Source organism: Sinocyclocheilus rhinocerous, unplaced genomic scaffold (genome assembly GCF_001515625.1).
Source record: "Sinocyclocheilus rhinocerous isolate Xijiao unplaced genomic scaffold, SAMN03320098_v1.1 scaffold562, whole genome shotgun sequence".
Classification (NCBI taxonomy): Eukaryota; Metazoa; Chordata; class Actinopteri; order Cypriniformes; family Cyprinidae; genus Sinocyclocheilus; species Sinocyclocheilus rhinocerous.
Window position 1 is genome coordinate 170,115 of NW_015641608.1, and position 6,595 is coordinate 176,709.

General features: G+C 36.8%; 1 long non-coding RNA gene across 1 annotated transcript in view; it reads left to right on the forward strand.

Moving 5' to 3' along the window:
• The first annotated feature begins 949 nt into the window (after positions 1 to 949).
• LOC107755237 (uncharacterized) overlaps positions 950 to 6,595 on the forward strand; it is a 69,972-nt gene continuing 64,326 nt past the window's right edge. The window contains exons 1-2 of the long non-coding RNA XR_001641671.1: positions 950 to 1,041; positions 2,128 to 2,276. This is a non-coding gene — a long non-coding RNA (uncharacterized LOC107755237). The remainder of the gene's footprint in view (positions 1,042 to 2,127; positions 2,277 to 6,595) is intronic.

Below are 6,595 nucleotides of genomic sequence, written 5' to 3' on the forward strand. Positions count from 1 at the left end.
CCTTTAAGACTTTATTTTTTTCAAAAACATAAAAAAAAATTATTATTCCAAACTTTTAACCAATATGTAACACATCTCCAAACCAAGGGTTTTTTAACTATAAGCAAGCAATATTGCAGCAGCATTGATTTTCAATACGCATATTAACTTGTCATACTATATGAGATGTGTGAGTGAGTGCATTATGGCAGCACAGTAACTACCAACTGATGTTTTCTGTCGTTTTGGAGACTACTGATAAACATCTGCCTCATATTCATGCACAATGAGTCTTCATGTGTACCCTACTGTGACAAACGCCTGCTCTCTGTATCCTGACGAGACCCCCGGCAAAATCAGCATAAGCAGCAACAGGCAACCAATTTTGATTAATCTATCTCATGCTTGTCTATTTGAATACAAAGCTGTGCAGTTCTTTCTAAAACAATGCATAGGTACCCTGAAACTGTTGGGAGTGGGAATCAAACAGGATGTCCAAAACAGAAAGACAAAAACACTTCCGTAATACAGGAAAGGGGAGGTTTTAAGGTAAAGCAACAGGTCAAGAGAGATAACCCCCTGCATCTCTCTCTGGATTGATAAATCTCTGTCTGGACTATGCATTTTTATTCTCATACTCAAGGGTTTTTGTGGCAATGCAGTCTAGAGGGTTCTTATAAAAATAGATGACAACAATCATCTATTCTATACAGTTAAAAACTAAAACGAAAAAAAATTAACATGTTAAATGATTAATTGTAATTTATTGTCTAACAGCAACACTATCGGTTACAGAATAACATCTCTTTTGACTCAAGTGACAGGCTGAACCGTGTCAATAGAAGCGAACGAGTGATAAGTCTGATTCATTTCCGCGAGCCGATTCTTTCGAGTGGTTCATTTTAATGAACTGATTCGAGATTTAACGCGGTTGAATTTACGACATCCCGTAATGGCGTCATCACGTAATTCTAACATCCCTGACCTGAATCGAAAAGACAAAATCTTTATGACATTTGCGTTATATAACAACGATTGGTGGATCAAGAGGTCAACAACAAGGTGAATTGATAATAATATCAATAACTACAATTAATAGTATCAAATATTATTGCAGATGCACTTTTAACTTTTAACTTTTGAAACATTAACATAATACTTTAAAAGCATGTTAAGATTTTGAATTAATTGTAATAAACAGTATGTAACAGTTTTTTTTCAACTGCTTACACACAAAATCTTTACTTGTCACACAATTTCTGATACTTGACACTCAAACAGCAGAACCACACACCAAATCTGCAAAACTATACACTAATTCTCCGCCTTTGACTCAGTTTTCAATTTCATAAAACACTTTTTGCAAAACACAACACGCAATTCTCTATGTAGCACACAAAAAATCTAACAGGAATTAATATTATGGCAAAGGTGTTTGCAAATGTTTGCTTTTGAGATGTGTTTGTGATATTTTGAATGCAGTGCTTCATTTTGCAAGAGATGTGAGGCATTTTGCATTTTGTGTGTGCAGTTCTTGGATTTGTGTGTAAAGTTTTGAAAAAAAGAGGCAAAGTTTTGAAAATGTGTGTAAGCAGTTGAAACAAACTGTAATGTAAACATACCTGTACAAAATATTATAATATTAGTTTCTTGTTGATTTTGTAACAAGCTAAATGCTGATTCAATGCATTTAACAGGTTAACTGTGAAAACATCAAATGGAGTTAAGTTACATACACAAGAAACATGTAAATCAACACCCAAATGCAGAGAGGGGCCAACTCATTTCACAAGACCACCGCATGCCACTGATTTAATGGTATCTGTCTGCAGAGTATTCTTCTAGTTTCCTATTAAAAATGTATCTTTTTATAGTACCTAATTAATAAGGTTGTCTAGTATGATTCATGGAAAATCTAGATTGCTTTTAACTACCTCGATTGCTTTGTCTGTTTTCATGGGTCAAACAACACTTCATTTTGCATAAAATAAATTAAGGCTTATTTAAACAGATGACTCCGATGCATCAAGGCAGATGCTGCCATAAATCTCCATGGCCAAAATGTTATGTAATATAATATTCATTAAATCTCTAAATGACAAAGAAGATATCTAAATAACCTTGTTTGTTTGTATTTTATCCTCATAGGACTATCTCTCGACCGTGCTTCTTTTCCCTTAGCTGCCCCCATAAGTCAGACATCACTTCTGTTGCCCATGATGTGCTCGTCATCACAGCTCACAACTGATGGATCTGCTGGGCCTCCAGGAGGTGGTGAAACACTGCAGCTCCAGAAGGTGAGAAGTTTTTCTTTTGTGAAAATATTCTGTTTTTCTTTTGTGAACATATTCAGTGGTGAGAGTTATATTTGAAATGCCTACAGTACATGCCAATTGATCACTGGACTGTACCATGAGAGCACTGCCAATAGCTCCATCCAAAGTTGCGAATTTAACTTATGTCGGAAATGAGAATATCTCATAAAACATTTACGAATAAGCACCATTTCCATCCCATGAACAAAACCGTCACTTGCTGGGAAACTGGTGCAAAGTATCAATAATAAAAATTAAAGTTGCTGCAAACAGGGAAGCCTGTGGCTCTTTTTCCTACATAATAAATGACTTGTGCCTTAGAGTGCGCACGTGACGCATGCAATAACAGACACTGCCATGTCTTGCATTTGGAGGCGGATGCCTGATGTTTGGAAACATGATCTTGTGAGACAGTTTTGGAAGGAACAAACTCGTTTTGATGATGGACTTTTCCTCAGGTATTTCAGAATTATTAAAACACCGTTTGAGTTGGTGTGCAATGAGATTAGTGCACTGGTTTGTCCAGTTGTCCAGTCACATGATCTGTTGAGGCAAAGTTGCATTTTTGTTGTTGTGCAGTGAGGAACTTTTTCAGCAAATGTGTTTGCATTGTAGTTTATATGCATGTTTTGTTATCAGCATAAACAAATTGTAAGAAAAAGTGATGAGGACGTTGAAGATCTCGATGAAGATGTATACTGCAGCATAGCAGTGACAAAGTACATGTAGTACTAGTACCTTGGTTTCAACAGAGTCGGAATGAACCCAGAACATCCTAAGTTCAAACATTTTATACAGTTTACTACCCTTAAGCCATTTTGGGAAATGAGCATGATCAAACATATATTGTGAAGTGGAATCTGGGTCGAGGCAGACCACCTCAACTGAACGCATTGTTTTTAAGTGCATCTTAAGATTTTATGCACATCTTGGAGTTTCCATCTAGCATTTGTATTCAGTATCCCCAAATTTGCTTAAAATATGTGGATGGAAAAATAGTTACTGATTTTTGTTGTTGTATTTTTCTGTTCTGTTTTAAAGTGTCCATGTAATATGGAAGCAGGCACGGTTGGTGGGTAAACCAGACTAGACTGAACTATAAACAAAATTTGGTTGCCGTACTACGGTTGAAGAGGTAAAATGTAAAGGTGTGGTCACATTTACAGATTTCTAAGTGGGTCGGCAAAACAGCTTGTTTTGAAAGTGACTTTGACTGCACAATGCCCACAAACTTGTGCTGAAATTTTGCTCATTCTGCACCTAATTTGTTACCAAATTACTATTTCAGTAAAGTTTACAGGCATTTTAAAAATTCAGTTTCAGAAAAGTTTATTCTAACTGAAATCATATCAGTCTGGTTTTGTGATTGTAGCATTAAAACAATTTGATAATTGGAATACAGTTTGGTTTGCTTTGAAAAACAGGTGGCACACAACATGTTATGTTAGATATATCTTTAAAGGGGTCATATGATGCTGCTAAAAAGAACATTATTTTGTGTATTTGGTGTAATGAAATGTGTTTATGCGGTTTAAAGTTAAAAAAACACATTATTTTCCACATACTGTACATTATTGTTTCTCCTCTATGCCCCGCCTTCTGAAACGCGTCGATTTTTACAAAGCTCATCGGTCTGAAAAAGCGAGGTGTGCTGTGATTGGCCAGCTATTCAGTGCGTTGTGATTGGCCGAATACCTCAAGCGTGAGACGGAAATGTTACGCCCCTCACCATACTGTTGATGCCGTGTCCGGCCGGAGCGACGAGACATAAACATTAAAACCCATTACAAACGAGGCATTTGTTGCATCCAGTGGGGACATAATTACTGATTATAAAGACTTATACTGTCTTTTTACGCGTTGCGTTGCATTGCGCCGCGTAAACATAAAACCCTGTCTGCATTTGTGATCAGAGAAATGACAAACAACAAGTGCTAACGTTAATCCACACTGCCCAAAACTCGCGTTTGAATCATCAGTGGTAAATGATAAAAGAAAACGTACTTACGTGAGTCAGAACTGCCGGCATTTTAGTCTAACGTAACTCTCCCAGGATCAGTAAACAGTCCTCCATAAAATGTGCTGGCGATCCACAGCACTAAGTTGATGTATTCCCTCAGCGACCAGCACAGATCAGCTCTAGGCATAACGAAGCGGATATCGTCCTCTTTTGGAAGACCAAACAAAGTAGCTTCGCTTTCACAACGAAGCACACAGCGTCTTCAGTACATGGCGGCAGCGGCAACAATACTACAAGCGAGAATAAAAGTTACGCCTTCTTTCTTTGCGTGAACATTTGGGCGGCGTTATGCAAATCTTCCCACATAGTGAGGTAGATATGTGGGGGCGTGTTCGAACGAGCCGTTTTAGGTAGGTGTGGCTAACTCTTAACTTTTATAAAGAATATCTCTTTGGATTTGAGACTTTAGTCTTTGCAACTTTACAGATCTTCTTTATGCACCAAGAGCTTGTAACACTCTAAAGAGAAAGGAAAAAATGAAATCGCATCATATGACCCCTTTAACGAGACATATAATACTAACCTGATATTTTCTTCTTCAGGTTTAGGTGTATATTTTGAGTATACAGGTATGTGCCAGTGGTGCTGGGTGAAGAAATGGGTTCAGGTGGTTCAGAACAGGTTGACTGATGGCTACAGTAATAGAGGAGCAAAATACCCAGAGGCAAGATGGGCTTTGGGGGCATAAGTGCACTAGAGCCGAAAAATCATACTGTCCTGGGGCTGGTCTGACGGTATCAGAGGATTAGCATGTGTCAGTTTGTGTCTAACCCGCACTTATAATAAGGACATACTCAGTCTATCATTAAACCCAGTGTGAACAGACTCAGACTAGTCTCTCACTAGGATGAAATTGAATGATCTATGAAAAATCAGTCTTACTGGCTGATCGTATAGTTGTCCCATCAGAAACACATTAGGACACTGCCTGTATCAAAAAGTAAGGCTAATCTGGAAGTGTCAAGCCATATAATATCAAACAGGCCAATCTGATATATACAATGATATGGATTCTGCTTGATGACTAAATATAGTGCTGTAAATGATATCAGTGACACCTTTCATGTTGATTACTGACTTTATGTTGGTGTAGCATGAGAAACGTGCAGAAAATGCTGTGTTTTGGGTTAGAGATTATGCAACAGACCCTGTCAATAAATAATGTGTTACTTCACATGGCATATGAAATATTCATTGATTGATCACGAGGATGAGAGACGGAGATGGTCTGTTTGTGACAAAGCAATCTGATAGGAAACGCATCTCTCTTTCACAAAGGAAGATAAACACTACAACTAAAAGCCAAGTGCTCTTATAGTGCTCTCATGTGGCACAAGGTTCGTAACGATATTGTTATTGTTAACTAAAACTATTTTAAAAAGTTAATAATGAAAATGAAGCTGATGTTAAATAAAATGTAAATGTTAGATGAAAAACTTAAACAAAAATTAGAAATGTTGCCTTTGCAACTAACTAAAATAAGTTTATGTTGGAGTACTAAAATTACTCAAACTGAAAATTAGAAATTTTAAAGGGGTCATATGATGCGATTTCAATTTTTCCTTTCTCTTTGGAGTGTTACAAGCTCTTGGTGCATAAAGAAGATCTGTAAAGTTGCAAAGACTAAAGTCTCAAATCCAGAGATATTCTTTATAAAAGTTCAGAGTCAGCCACACCTATCTAAAACGGCTCGTTCTAACACGCCCACACATTTCTACCTCACAAAAAGGTGGGGCATAGAGGAGAAACAATGTTGTACAGTATGTGGAAAATAATGTGTTTTTTTTACTTTAAACCGCATAAACACATTTCATTACACCAAATACACAAAATAATGTTCTTTTTAGCAGCATCTTATGACCCCTTTAAATAAAGTAATGAAAATTCTAAAAGCACAAAATAAAATTAACATTAAAACTAAAATGAAAAGAAAACTGAAAAATGTAAATATAATTTAAAATATTAACAAATACTATAATAGTGTCACAGTTCACACAAGGAGCACGGGAACGAAGGAGCGAGGAGATGAGGAGTGATGCAAATTCCAACAGGTTTTAATGAAGGCAAAGCTGGGAACACGGGAAACATGGAGAGACATTCGAACAGAATGACATATAAGAGCGGACGCTAGAAACAGGGACACACAGGGCTTAAAGGGGTCCTATTATGCTTTTTCACTTTTTTAATTTTAGTCAGTGTGTAGTGTGTATGTTTGGGCATAAAAAAGATCTAGAAAGTTACAAATCTTAAAGTCCACTCCAAAGGGAGATATTTCGTTTTT